Source organism: Coregonus clupeaformis, chromosome 11, assembly GCF_020615455.1.
Source record: "Coregonus clupeaformis isolate EN_2021a chromosome 11, ASM2061545v1, whole genome shotgun sequence".
Classification (NCBI taxonomy): Eukaryota; Metazoa; Chordata; class Actinopteri; order Salmoniformes; family Salmonidae; genus Coregonus; species Coregonus clupeaformis.
The window spans coordinates 7,289,988-7,305,321 of NC_059202.1; the positions used below are offsets into that span (position 1 = coordinate 7,289,988).

The 15,334-nt window shown below is 43.3% G+C and overlaps 1 pseudogene; it reads left to right on the forward strand.

Annotated features, from left to right (window-relative positions):
* Positions 1-2,867: 2,867 nt before the first annotated feature.
* Positions 2,868-15,334, forward strand: part of LOC121576931 — a 41,206-nt pseudogene continuing 28,739 nt past the window's right edge.

The following is a 15,334-nucleotide window of genomic DNA, read 5'->3' on the forward strand; positions in this document are numbered from 1 at the left end:
TTTCTATCAATTCTTGCATTGTGTGGATGTTGTTGTATTCCCTGTGCCCGCACTTTGATTAACCGTATAATAACCACTGCTATTGCACCAATTCACAATGACCAAGCCCAGATGTATCCGCTTTTGGGAACTAAAGATTTGGAACTGGACGATTTTGAAAGTGACTATCCTCCCTTATGTAATATTAAAGGTGGACCTCTTGATTGTCCTTTTGGGAATCCTGAATGTCTGTATGGTGTTGTCCCTGGGGGTGGATGGGCCTGTCATGATTACAAACCTGAACAGCGACAATTGGAGGTTAGCGATTTCAAAGATCAACTCTGATTGTTGTATTCACTCACTAGAGGGGGACTAACATTGTTTAATTAACTGGCCATATAATTAGTATGCTAGAGGGGGATGGTTGAATTTTTTTACAATTGCATTATGCGTTATCATGTGTTGTTTTCTTTCTGCATTATTGTTTTTCTTTTAAGACTGATTCAACTATGCTTCATGCCACCATAAATAATGGATCACGTCTGGGAGACGTGAAGAGGGGGATTTGTCGTAGTAAATATAATTTGTTATAGATTGGTCTGACTAAAATGTTCTGTAAGACCCATTTGGAGCCTGTTTTCAATAAATGCTGTTCCAGGTCAGAGAACAAGGGACAGAGGAGAGCGCCTTATCTTCTCACCAGATGGCCTAGGAATGCGATAATAGGACAACACCCCCACCTCCGGCCATAAACCAACAGATACTCCTCACGAGTTCCCTGGACACACACAAGACATTTCCATTTGCACGCACACTCATTCTCAACTCCCCTGTCTACTGGTCGGGTGCCAAGGGCAGAGGACTCTGCCGTGCACCAATGGGGCATCTGCTCTGGACAGAGCAGACCCGCCTCCTACGCCTCGGGAACCAATCAAGGGACTAGAAGAAGGACCCCTTCCTTTATGTTACATTGTATAAAGTAATGCTGTAAACTCTGTTTATCCATCCTTCTCAGCTGACACTAATAGAGTGCTATATGATTAGGTCCATGCATGTTAATTAGCAGGATCCCATGCATGTTAGCTAACAGTAACAGATATCTCTGTGTTTAATAAACTGCCTTTTGCTTAAGCAAATTCCTCTCTGTCTAGCGTCGTTGGTTTTGTACTTCCTCTCCAATTATGTGTTCACCAACATTTTCTTTAGGAATATAGTGAAGTAAAAGTTGTCAAAAATATAAATTGTAAAGTACAGATACCCAAAAATGTTTTACTAAAGTAGTACTTTACACCACTGGATATCAAACACTTCGTTGTCACAGTGCAGTGTGACATAAATCGAGTAAATACTGTCAATCTATAACGATCCGATGTAACAATTCAGGCAAATAGTCGTTTCTCACCAAGGACACCGTCGCGGACACAGCAGAAAATGACCATGAGGACCAAAAATACCTAGTAAATGTCACATCCATTAACCTACATAGCATTTACAATGTTCATTAAACAGACTTAATTCATAAATGTGTTGTCGGTTGTAAAAGTTTGTCATTTTGTTAACACAAGCATAACATTTTCAACACACATTCAAGTTGAATTTGAGAGCCATTAGTTATTGCAATCTCGTTTTGTAAGAGTTTTTTATGAACTATAAAACGTCAAAGTAACATATTCCTGGCTGAAGAAGACCAAAAAACGTAGCATTGTCAACAATCATATACTCAACAAATCGAAAGGACTAGACCGGTGATTACCACAGACCTATAAGTGATTGCCTGTATGAAAAAACACCTGTTTAAATTTCACCTGAGCGAATAGGCCTACCTCCTAGCACCCCCTAATGGCTCTTTCCAGTCACACAGCCCAATTTCCCAGAGCGCCCCATCTTCCATCCAGCAACCTTATTGGCCAAGCATAGCAATCAACAGTCACCCCATCAGTAATCTAATTGCTGAGTCAATTGCAGAACACCCCCTCCTAATCAGAACACCTTTGCAGCGAGAGACATGTGCTTTCCTCCATTTTGATGAACATTTCAGGCGTTAGCATACCTCCAGCAGAACTCCTTTTGGATTGAAACACTGCTGTCCATTTTAAATTGTGCATCAAACTGTAAGTGCCATATGACTAATTTCTCAGGAGCTGAGAGGTTTTTGATCAGTTTTACAAAAGCGAACATTATCATGAGCATTTACGTTAACATTAGGGTTGTTGTCCGTAGGGTTCCTTATGCAGGGGGCAAATTGAGAACATCATATAGAACACATTTCAGACTTTTCTCTCCGCTGACCACATGTCTAAAAAAGTCCTGCATGTGGGCCATACCCTGCACAAAAAAGCAATAACTTGTGGGGGACAGACCCACGTGTGGAAATTCTGTTTAATTATACATTCCATGAATGTAAAAAAAAAAAAAAGCCCCAACTGCATAAGGACCAAACCGCCACACAATCGACAGTAAGTTGAAATATAATTGTTTTTAACTTCCGGCGGCCGGCTGACTATTACGTTTTTTTGTGAGCTAATTACCAACAACGTCAGTGTGTAAATACTAGCATTGCTAAAAACAGCTAGCCTACACATTTCAGCAACAGTGATGAAAAGTTCATTTAACACAAGTGGTGTCCCATTCCAAATGTAAAAATGGACTGTTTTTTTATTATCCAGTGAGAGTGCCTGTGCGTCATTCTGGGGGTGCGGTTGAACGTTTGCTACGTTACGAAATGGTTTGTACTGAACGACACATTTCACCCAAAACGCACCTGTACGTTCTTGACAGACATTTGTACGTTTGTTCCGTTTGGTGGGTGTGGCTTGAAGCTATTAGTGACGTGTTCAAATGGCAGCGGTGCACATTGAAATCAAAACACCACCCCTCCCCGTTTTTCAGCTGGTCTTTAGCACCGTTTCCGTTTAATTGAACCTTCCACTACGTTTTTTCATACTGAACGCAGCCCTGATGTTAAAGCGCCCCACCCCTCCCGTTCATTTGCAAGTGACGTTCAAAACAGAGCTTCAGATCTGTGCTTGACTACCCGCCCTTCAAGGAAGTCATGTGAGCCAGGAAAATGGCTACATGAGCAAGTCTCTTAGGACGAATCGCTTCATATTGTCAATAGGTATCTTCGCAACGAACATCTTTCCACGCGCCGTCGTAACAGGTTATCCCAATTTTCTAAAACAAAGATAGCTTTGAAATATAATTCGGCTTCGAAGCCTGCTATTCTCAGGTTGGGTATCGGGGTCTATTTTCTTTCTGATTTGCGTCGTTATTGGAATAGTTTAGGGTGAGTTTATGAAACAACGTGCACCTGATTATTAACCGAACTGTCAAGTTCCCCGCTAAAGCCTCTGAAAATGAACACCGAGAAAGACTTCTCGCCTTTGACCCCAAATATTGTCAGAGCACTCAACGACAAACTGTACGAGAAGAGGAAGGTTGCTGCTCTAGAGATTGAAAAGTGAGTTGTCCTTCTTGCACATGATTCTGGTGAAAGTATATTGTTTTGTGTTTGTAGGAGGTAATATATAGCCTTCCGAAAAGTTTTTGCCCACCCAAGGCTACTTGTCTGTCTCATACCTGTGCATCACTGGCATAGTTGGTACGAGTCAGCTAGTGGGAAGGGTTTGTACAGTAATGTGACCATCACGTCACACACTCCATAGAATTTCAATTAAGTTGGGTTTGGCTGTGGGCAGTACACATGGTAAGCAATCTCTTGAGAACCCATATGAGATGTCACCCACTGCCATCAAATGATTAATTGAAATGCTCTGGATTTTGAAAGTTGAGGCCTTTTTATTAAGTTAAATTAAATAGGGAAACCTGCATTCTTTCAGGCACATGATACTGGTTTGTCCTTGTGTTTCCATTCATGGGACATGTAAAAGGCATCATGTGACACTCAAGTTAAAATGGGAAAGGATTATGGAGCATTAGGTGGTCCTGCCACAGGCCCCTGATTGGGTTGTCGCTGCATTGTATGATAAGTTGATGGCTGGAGACAGACTGTGGGCAGGCTTTGTTCTAGCCAAGTACTAACACTCCTGATTAAACTCATCAATGTCTTTATGATTAGGCCTAAGCCTAGTTGATCAGTGGAGGCAAATGTTTTGGGCTAAAGCCTGCATTGCACACCATGTGTATCCCCAGGACCAGGATTGAACACTACTCTGATTATTGTGTGTCCTAATCTCGCTAGACAGTTGTTTCTGTATGTTCATGAACATAGCCTTTCTCTGTTGCCTTAATCCACAGACTGGTGAGGGAGTTTGTGGCTCAGAACAACTCTACCCAGATCAGACATGTTATCCAGATCCTGGCCTCAGAGTTCGCCCTGTCCCAGCACCCCCACAGCCGCAAAGGAGGCCTCATAGGCCTGGCAGCATGCTCCATTGCCCTGGGAAAGGTAATGGCCTCTGGGCGCCCATACACAGATCTGCAACGCATTATACATTACACAGGGTTGTTTTGTAGTTTGCATATCATGCTTTTTTTAAAATGCTTTTGTTTTCCCCCGTTCCAACAAGTTACAAGTTTGTAAGTGCGTCTGGATAAGTGCGTCAACATTTCATGTAAATGCATCTACTTAATATACAGTCGTGGTCAAAAGTTTTGAGAATGACACAAATACTAATTTTCACAAAGTCTGCTGCCTCAGTTTTGATGATGGAATTTGCATAAACTCCAGAATGTCATGAAGAGTGATCAGATGAATTGCAATTAATTGCAAAGTCCCTCTTTGCCATGAAAATGAACTTAATCCCCCAAAAACATTACCACTGAATTTCAGCCCTGCCAAAAGGACCAGCTGCCATCATGTCAGTGATTCTCTCGTTAACACAGGTGAGTGTTGACGAGGACAAGGCTGGAGATCACTGTCATGCTGATTGAGTTAGAATAACAGACTGGAAGCTTTAAAAGGAGGGTGGTGCTTGAAATCATTGTTCTTCCTCTGTTAACCATGGTTACCTGCAAGGAAACACGTGCTGTCATCATTGCTTTGCACAAAAAGGGCTTCACAGGCAAGGACATTGCTGCTAGTAAGATTGCAACTAAATCAACCATTTATCGGATCATCAAGAACTTCAAGGAGAGAGGTTCAATTGTTGTGAAGAAGGCGTCAGGGCGCCCAAGAAAGTCCAGCAAGCGCCAGGACCGTCTCCTAAAGTTGATTCAGCTGCGGGATGGCAGCAGGCAGGTGTGAGTGCATCTGCACGCACAGTGAAGCAAATACTTTTGGAGGATGGCCTGGTGTCAAGAAGGGCAGCAAAGAAGCCACTTCTCTCCAGGAAAAACATCAGGGACAGACTGATATTCTGCAAAAGGTACAGGGATTGGACTGCTGAGGACTGGGGTAAAGTCAATTTCTCTGATGAATCTCCTTTCCGATTGTTTGGGGCATCCGGAAAACACCTTGTCCGGAGAAGACCAGGTGAGCGCTACCATCAGTCCTGTGTCATGCCAACAGTAAAGCATCCTGAGACCATTCATGTGTGGGGTTGCTTCTCAGCCAAGGGAGTGGGCTCACTCACAATTTTGCCTAAGAACACAGCCATGAATAAAGAATGGTACCAACACATCCTCCGAGAGCAACTTCTCCCAACCATCCAAGAACAGTTTGGTGATGACCAATGCCTTTTCCAGCATGATGGAGCACCTTGCCATAAGGCAAAAGTGATAACTAAGTGGCTCGGAGAACAAAACATCGAAATTTTGCGTCCATGGCCAAGAAACTCCCCAGACCTTAATCCCATTGAGAACTTGTGGTCAATCCTCAAAAGGCGGGTGGACAAACACAAACCCACAAATTCCAAGCATTGATTATGCAAGAATGGGCTGCCATCAGTCAGGATGTGGCCCAAAAGTTAATTGACAGCATGCCAGGGTGGATTGCAGAGGTCTTGAAAAAGAAGGGTCAACACTACAAATATTGACTCTTTGCATAAACGTAATGTAATTGTCAATAAAAGTATTTGACACTTATGGAATGCTTGTAATTATACTTCAGTATACCATAGTAACATCTGACAAAAGTATCTCATAACACTGAAGCAGCGAACTTTGTGAAGACCAATACTTGTGTCATTCTCAACTTTTGACCACGACTGTACATGTTCGAGAAGACTGCATTTAAGTCATTTTTTAAAGTTGAGATTGCATCCCTAATGTATTTGGTGTGTTAATGTGTGTGACTTGCAGGACTCCGGGCTGTACCTGAAGGAGCTTATCGAGCCCGTACTCACCTGCTTTAATGATTCAGACAGCAGACTGCGGTACTATGCCTGTGAGGCGCTCTACAACATAGTGAAAGTGGCCAGAGGAGCAGTGTTGCCCCACTTTAACGTGCTCTTTGACGGACTCAGCAAGGTAACCAGAGTCTCAATGCTCTGAGAAGACATGCCCAGAGAAGACATGTCTTTAGGCTACCTCTGATGTTGTGCTCTCTACTCCAGCTTGCTGCAGATCCTGACCCCAATGTGAAGAGTGGCTCTGAACTCCTTGACAGACTGTTGAAGGTAAGATTCCAGTACAAACCATGTCGAGACATTTCCTGGAAATGTAATGTCAGGTTAGAATGGGCTTTGGCTAGATTAGGTGGTTAACGATAGTGCTTTCAGTATAGCTAAAGCGACAAATGGAACAATCAGTTATAGATGAATGGCAGCTAAGGTAAGAGATGAGTTCGGTCATGAACCCCCCAAAAAATGTTACTTCTCTGCCTTCACAGGACATTGTGACAGAGAGTAACAAGTTTGACCTGGTGGCGTTTGTCCCCCTGCTGCGTGAGAGAATCTACTCCAATAACCAGTATGCCCGTCAGTTCATCATATCCTGGGTGAGTATGTCTGTGCATGGCTTTTACAACTGATTGCCATGTCACAATAAAACATATTTTGTTGATGAGCAGAATAAGACCTGTTTCTATACTTTTACAGCAATATCATTATTCATCACTCTTTATTAATTCATATCCATTCCTTAATAGCCATTTTAACGTTTTGGTCAAATGTGGGAGTTTTTTGGCTATCCTATAGCCCACCTAAAAGTGTGTTATGAAAAATGTTATACACTGGTAGTTGTATTAATAGCAGCTGAGGTTGTCTCTCTGGTTCTCCCCTGCTACAGATACTAGTTCTGGAATCTGTTCCGGACATCAACCTCCTGGACTACCTGCCAGAAATCCTTGATGGACTTTTCCAGATCTTAGGGGACAGCAGCAAAGAGATCCGGAGGACGTAAGAACCCTTTATTCCTATTTTCTCTTCCCATATCCAAACCCTCTGTTCTCCCCTCCTCATGCTGCTGGACTCTAGGAAGGACACGGTGACTGTCGTTTCTTGTCTTTCAGGTGTGAAGTTGTCTTGGGAGAGTTCCTGAAGGAGATCAAGAAGACTCCCTCTAGTGTCAAGTTTGCGGAGATGGCCAACATCCTGGTCATCCATTGCCAGGTTTCTGATGAGTCCAAACTCAGTAAGTTTCACATGGGGATCCATCCATTAAATCTTTAATTAAAACTGGTAAAGTGGAATTTCAGGAATATGTCCTTAGATTAATCTGTAAGCAATTGTTAGGGTTTAACACTACAACCGCTGGGCCTCGATGGACCCCCCTTCAAGCTAACGAGCAGTCATTCTGACTACGACATTTTAACAGTGTAAATAATAGATTTCATGTATGCTATCGCAAAAATAATAATTTGGTTGTTTTTATGAAGGTCTTAGGTATCATTAGAATACGATTTTTATTTTATTTCAAATAACACAATAGCATTTTAATTAGTTTGTTGCTGTATGTAAAAACCACAAACACAAATTCAAGTGTGCAATCACTGTTATTCGTGGAGTGACTTTGTTACAACTCTGAAACAGAAAGCATATGTGTTGGAACACGGTAACAGCTTATTTTTATAACGACAAAATGAAATAGCCCAGCCACAAAGACACATGGTCAGCAAGACGCGCGGTCAAGTGATGAAAACATCAGTAGCCTGGGGAAGTTGTGTAATTCAAATAAAACCAGAGAGGATGAGTCGAACTTTGGGCTACTTGGTGAATTTGCAAAACAAGACATTGCTAGATGCAGATCACCAAAACATATGAGCACGCTTCTGCGCCTCTCTCCGTCACGCTGGCCTGCCTGCTCTCTCTTCGCTAATGATGCAAATGTGTCTTCGGTCTGTTGCGTGTAGAATATCCTAGCCTATTCATGGCACCGATGTCTTCGGGCCAGTCTTGCGAGCACGGAGTAGCCTACTCTTCGTATTTACCAAATATTAACTTACAGTAGGCTACCGGAACCTGTATCGATTACGCTTTTCAGACATAATGGAATGTGGCCCCTTGAAAGCGCAACCACATGTTTTTTTTTCTTTTCTGTCTGTTCGTGTAGGCTATACTACGTTTAAAAAAAAAATGCAGACACAACCTTTTCTAGTGGTATGAATGGACATTTTACTTACATTTACATGTCTGTAAAGGAATGCTCCTTCCAAAGCGGGACTAAAATCCATCAGTAGGCAACCAGAACTGTCAATCAAATAATCGGGAGCTGCTGCGTGCAGCCTGTGTGTATACCACTAAAAAAGTACTTTAAAGTTTGTTAAATAACGTGACTTATCAAGACATTTAGTAGAAATAAAACATCTAGCTACCATACCATAAAAAACAACACAGCAGCACATCAACCAGCAACGTTTATTGTTAGGGAAAAAATACAGAACATTTTATGCCGGAGCAGAATTCTACTGTCTGAGAAGGTACAGACCTGAGGCTGCACTTTTTATTTTATTTTATTGTCTGTAAAGTTATCAATTGTCTCTTGACATGTTACTGTAGCTGTGTTCTATTTATGTCTGTAAAGGGTTGCGGTGTATAGAACTTATTTGCCTGCCCCTAGTGGTCATGCATACGTAATAGGAACATTCTGCATTGTAAACTGATGTGGAATTTTGTAATTGTTTTTCGTTTTAACGGAAAACCGATTTTAAAAACAGGACCATAGATCGTAGCTGGGCTTAGTGTGTGTAAGAGGAACCCAGCATTCACCACACTATAACCATCACAGGGGTAGTGTGACTCATTAGCCAATGAGGAAAGAAGAACTGATCTGCTCTAATGCTGCAAGGAAATCTGATATTAGTGGCAGGGAGAGCTTGCATTGCTTTGAATATCTTCTGTTTTTAAATTGACTGTTTTTAATTTATGTTCTGTTTTTTTTAAGCACCCACTTTCAAAATGCCACTGTGGTGCGATCTAGGCCTGTTCTATCCATTAGACAAAAATATGACTTACACAGTTATCCCTAGTGGAATGAAGGTTGAAAGTTCAGGAGTGATTTGATATTCGCCTGAAAGTTTCTAACAAGTTATCACAGAACCATTTCCAAGTTCTCTGTCTTATCAAAGTCCCCACCTGGCTCCAGAATGACTTTCTCTTTCTGTCCTTCTAGCTAATGACCTAATCCAGTTGACAGCCATGACGTGGATGAGGGAGTTTATCCAGCTGGCTGGGAGGGTGGTCCTGCCCTACTCCTCTGGCATCCTGACTGCTGTCCTGCCCTGCCTGTCCTACGACGACCGCAAAAAGAGTATCCTTCATCACGTTAAGCTTAGTATCAAATCAAAATCATATCAAATGTTATTTGTCACATGCGCAGAATACAACAGGTGTATTACAGTGAAATGCTTACTTACAAGCCCTTAACCAACAATGCAATTTTAAGAAAGAACAACATAATTAAAGAGCAGCAGTAAAATAACAATAGCGAGGCTATATACAGGGGTACCGGTACCGAGTCAATGTGCGGGTGCACCGGTTAGTCAAGGTAATTGAGGTAATAGGTACATTAATAGAGTTATTAAAGTGACTGCATAGATAATAAACAGAGAGTAGCAGCAGTGTAAAGGGGGGTGCAAATAGTCTGGGTAGCCATTTGATTAGACGTTCAGGAGTCTTATGGCTTGCGGGTAGAAGCTGTTTAGAAGCCTGTTGGACCTAGACTTGGCACTCCGGTACCACTTGCCGTGCAGTAGCAGAGAGAACAGTCTATGACTAGGGTGGCTGGAGTCTTTGACAATTTTTAGGGCCTTCCTCTGACACAGCCTGGTATAGAGGTCCTGGATGGCAGGAAGCTTGGCCCCAGTGATGTACTGGGCCGTACGCACTACCCTCTGTAGTGCCTTGCGGTCGGAGGCCGAGCAGTTGCCATACCAGGCAGTGATGCAACCAGTCAGGATGCTCTCGATGGTGCAGCTGTAGAGACTGAAAGGATTTGGCATGGATCCTCAAAAGGTTCTACAGCTGCACCATCGAGAGCAACCTGACTGGTTGCATCACTGCCTGGTATGGCAACTGCTCGGCCTCCGACCGCAAGGCACTACAGAGGGTAGTGGGAATAGGTTTTGTCGTGCCCTCTTCACAACTGTCTTGGTGTGCTTGGACCATGTTAGTTTGTTGGTGATGTGGACACCAAGGAACTTGAAGCTCTCAACCTGCTCCACTACAGCCCCGTCGACGAGAATGGGGGCGTGCTCTGTCCTCTTCTTTTTCCTGTAGTCCACAATCATCTCCTTTGTCTTGATCACGTTGAGGGAGAGGTTGTTGACCTGGCACCACACTGCCAGGACTCTGACCTCCTCCCTATAGGCTGTATCGTCGTTGTCGGTGATCAGGCCTACCACTGTTGTGTCATCGGCAAACTTAATGATGATGTTGGAGTCGTGCTTGGCCATGCAGTCATGGGTGAACAGGGAGTACAGTAGGGGACTGAGCACGCACCCCTGAGGGGCCCCCTTGTTGAGGATCAGCGTGGCAGATGTTTTGTTACCATCCCTTACCATCTGGGGGCGGCCCATCAGGAAGTCCAGGATCCAGTTGCAGAGGGCGGTGTTTAGTCCCAGGGTCCTTAGCTTAGTGATGAGCTTTGAGGGCACTATGGTGTTGAACGCTGAGCTGTAGTCAATGAATTGCATTCTCACGTAGGTGTTCCTTTTGTCCAGGTGTAAAGGGGCTGTGTGGAGCGCAATAGAGATTGCATCATCTGTGGATCTGTTGGGGCGGTATGCAAATTAGAGTGGGTCTAGGGTTTCTGGGATAATGGTGTTGATGTGAGCCATGACCAGCCTTTCAAAGCACTTCATGGCTACAGACGTAGGTGCTACGGGTCGGTAGTCATTTAGGCAGGTTACCTTAGTGTTCTTGGGCACAGGGACTATGGTGGTCTGCTTGAAACATGTTGGTATTACAGTCTCAGTCAGGGAGAGGTTGAAAATGTCATTGAAGACACTTGCCAGTTGGTCAGCGCATGCTCGGAGTACACGTCCTGGTAATCCGTCTGGCCCTGCGGCCTTGTGAATGTTGACCTGTTTTAAAGGTCTTACTCACATCTGCTACGGAGAGCTTGATCACACAATTGTCCGGAACAGCTGATGCTCTCATGCATGTTTGTGTTACTTGCCTCAAAGCGAGTAAATAAGTAATTTAGCTCGTCTGGTAGGCTCGTGTCACTGGGCAGCTCGCGGCTGTGCTTCCCTTTGTAGTCTGTAATAGTTGGCAAGCCCTGCCACATCCGATGAGCGTTGGAGCCGGTGTAGTACGATTCGATCTTAGTCCTGTATTGATGCTTTGCCAGTGTCATGGTTCGTCGGAGGGCATAGCGGGATTTCTTATAAGCTTCCGGGTTAGAGTCCCGCTCATTGAAAGCGGCAGCTCTACCCTTTAGCTCAGTGCGGATGTTGCCTGTAATCCATGGCTTCTGGTTGGGGTATGTACAAAAGCCATATCTCAGACTGCCCATCTCAATCTTGTCTTTTTATTGGCCAGTCTGAGATATGGCTTTTTCTTTGCAACTCTGCCTAGAAGGTCAGCATCCCAGAGTCGCTCTTCACTGTTGACGTTGAGACTGGTGTTTTGTAAATAGACAGCTACGAAGAATATTGATAAACTCTCTTGGTAGATAGTGTGGTCTACAGCTTATGAGATACTCTATCTCAGGCGAGCAAAACCTAGTGGCTTCCTTAGATATCGTGCACCAGCTGTTTACAAATATACATGTCTTATCGGAGGCTGCTGTTCTATCCTGCCAATAGTGTATAACCCGCCAGCTGTATGTTATTAATGTTGTCGTTCAGCCACAACTCGGTGAAACATAAGATATTACAGTTTTTAATGTCCCGTTGATAGGATATACGTGCTTGTAGTTCGTCCACTTTATTATCAAACGATTGTAAGTTGGCCAATAGTATAGATGGCAAAGGCAGATTAGCCACTCGTTGCCGGCTCCTTACCAGGCACCCTGATCTCCTTCCGCGATATCTTATTTTCTTTTTACTGCGAATGACGGGGATGAGGGCCCTGTCGGGTGTCTGGAGCAAATCCCTCTCATCCGACCCAGTTCAAGGTGAGTAATTGCTGTTCTGATGTCCAGAAGCTCTTTTCGGTCATAAGAGATGGTAGCAGCAACATTATGTACAAAATAATTTACGAACAATGCGAAAAAACTAAAAAGCACGGTTGGTTAAGAGTCCATAAAACGGCAGCCATCCCCTCCGGCGCCAAGCATACAGTATAGTCCTGCAACAATAGTTTTTTATAGAAACATCATGGTGTCAGATGGAATGTATAACTTGATGCTTTAGCAAAGAATGGTAACTATTAGGCCTTTTTTCACTGAACAACTTGGTAATGGTTGTTTACTGTAAGATAGGAGTTACACGAGCGAGTGCTCGCGTATATCAAATCTGGCCACCAGATGGCGCCCTAGCTCTGTTTCTGGAGGTTTGTATCCTTCACTGATCCTGTCCAGGCACCAAAGAGGCTGCCAGTGCCTGCAACCACAGCCTGATGAAGCTGGTGACCCCTGAAGATGATGAGGATGAAGAAGAAGCTGGAAGCGGTGACAGCCCACCTAGAGAAGACAGCCTGCCAAAGACCGAGGGGGATACTAACGGTAAGTTACCACTAGTGATGCTTTGTTTTAGTTTGTCCAAATTGGCCTGCATGACAAGGATGGTTGTTAATTCCAAGGTGAACAGGGAGGAGAATTGAATCAAGGTAATTTTATTCCTAAATCCTGTCATTGTTTACAGCAGGTTGCTGTGACTCAATTCGAAAAAGGGGAAAATGTTTTGCCTTAGGTCTGGGCCAGTGTCAAAATGTTTACCTTTTTCTATTCTGACACCCTGCTTATTGTGTACATTTTGTAGTCATTGTTCTAGTATTGAAAAAGTACAGACATTTCAAATCCCGTTTAACACTAGGTTTTTAAATGGATTGGTTCTGGGGGGTTTTCCTGTGGGGTTGAGACCTCGTTGTTTGGATTTGAAAAATCCAATAGTTGTAATGACAGTGGGTGGCGCTCGGGGGCTCTGTGTGAGTGAGAAAGACATGGAGGAGAACCGACTAGGGCTGTGACGGTCCTGGACGGGTCCTGTTGTAAAATCTTAGATGCCATCGCCTGCCGTTGTGCCCTTGAGCAATGCACTTAATCCCCCTACAACAACTTCTACACAGACCCCATAGTATGGAAGCCCCCTGCTCTCACCTCTCCAACCTGTACATGTGTCTTTTCGGAGGGCTTGGGTTAAAGCGGTCAAATTCTAATTTCCGTTGGACCTTGTGTGTACAATTGGACGAATAAATAAATTAATAAGATGGATGTCTTGCTCTAATGGAAAGTGCACTGTGCTGTTGGTTTTGTGTGTAATCTATGCTTCTGTGCGTCTGTCCTGGGAGAGGAATGTGCTGGACATGCCTCTTGGAATTCATGATCAGGATGTGATGTTGCCTTAATGTACCGTATTTAGTGTTAACGGACTTCCAAATGCATTATGCAGATTTGGATAATGTAAAGTATTAAATGTGATTTGCATTGGCCGGGAATCGGTTATACAGTGATTGTGCCAGCCCTTCATTATCGATGCATCGTGCCGACAACATCAAAACTGCCTTTCCAGTCTCTGAATTCAGGAGGACTTCGAGTTAGGTGTTAGCCGACTACATGAATCCCAGGGCTGACGCGTAATGTCTGGCAGGAAGTGAGCTGGCAACTGGAGGGTTGCTGGTATCAAATCCTAGATGCCATCGCCTGCTGTCGTGCCATTGAGAAAGGCACTTAACCCCCCTACAACAACTGCTCCACGGACCCTGTAGTATTGCAGTCCCCTGCTCCAACCTCAGAGAGGACTGTGAGGGACATTTAGCGCCTTCAGAAAGTGTTCATACCCCTTATTCCACATGTTGTTACAGCCTGGTGTCAAAATGGATTTAATTGATTTTCCTCACCCATCTCCACACAATGCGCTATAATGATCAAGTTAATGACATGTTTTTAGAAATGTTTGCAAATGAAATTCAGATCTAATTTACGTAAGTATTCACACCCCTGAGTCAATACATGTTAGAATTAACTTTGGCAGTGAGTACAGTTGATTTTTTTTTTTTCTGGGTAAGTCTCAAGAGCTTTGCACACCTGGATTGTAAAATATTTGCACATTATTATTTTTGAGATTCTTCAAGCTGTTTCAAGTTGGTTGTTGGTCATTGCTAAACAGCGATTTTCAAGTCTTGCCATAGATTTACAAACCGATTTTAAGTCAAAACTAACTAGGCCTCTCAAACATTCAGTGTTTTAGGTTATTGTCCTGCTGAATGGTACATTTGTCTCCCAGTATCTGTTGTCAAGTAGACTGAACCAGGTTTTCCTCTAGGGTTTGGCTGTGCTTAACTCTATTAATTTTTTTTTATCCTAAAAAACTCCCAAGTCATTACCGATGACAAGTATACACATAACATGATGCAGCCACCACCATGCTTGAAAATATGTGTTTTGTTGGATTTGCCCCAAACGTAACACTTTGTATTCAGGATATGAAGTTAATTTCTTTACAGTTTGACTTTATTGCCTTATTGCAAACAGGATGCAGAATAATTTTATTCTGTACAGGCTTCCTTCTTTTCACTGTCATTTAGGTTAGTATTGTGGAGTAACTACAATGTTGTTGCTCCATCCTCAGTTTTCTCCTCTCACATCCATTAAACTCTGTAATTGTTTTAAAGTCACTATTGGCCTCATAGTGAAATCCTTCAGCGGTTTCCTTCCTCTCCGGCAGAGTTAGGGAGGATGCCTGTATCTTTGTAGTGACTGTGTGTGTTGATACACCATCCAAAGTGTAATTAATAACTTCACCCTGCTCAAAGGGATATTCAATGTCTGTTTGTTTTTTTACCAATACAGTGAGGGAAAAAAGTATTTGATCCCCTGCTGATTTTGTATGTTTGCCCACTGACAAAGACATGATCAGTCTATAATTTTAATGGTAGGTTTATTTGAACAGTGAGAGACAGAAGAATTGATT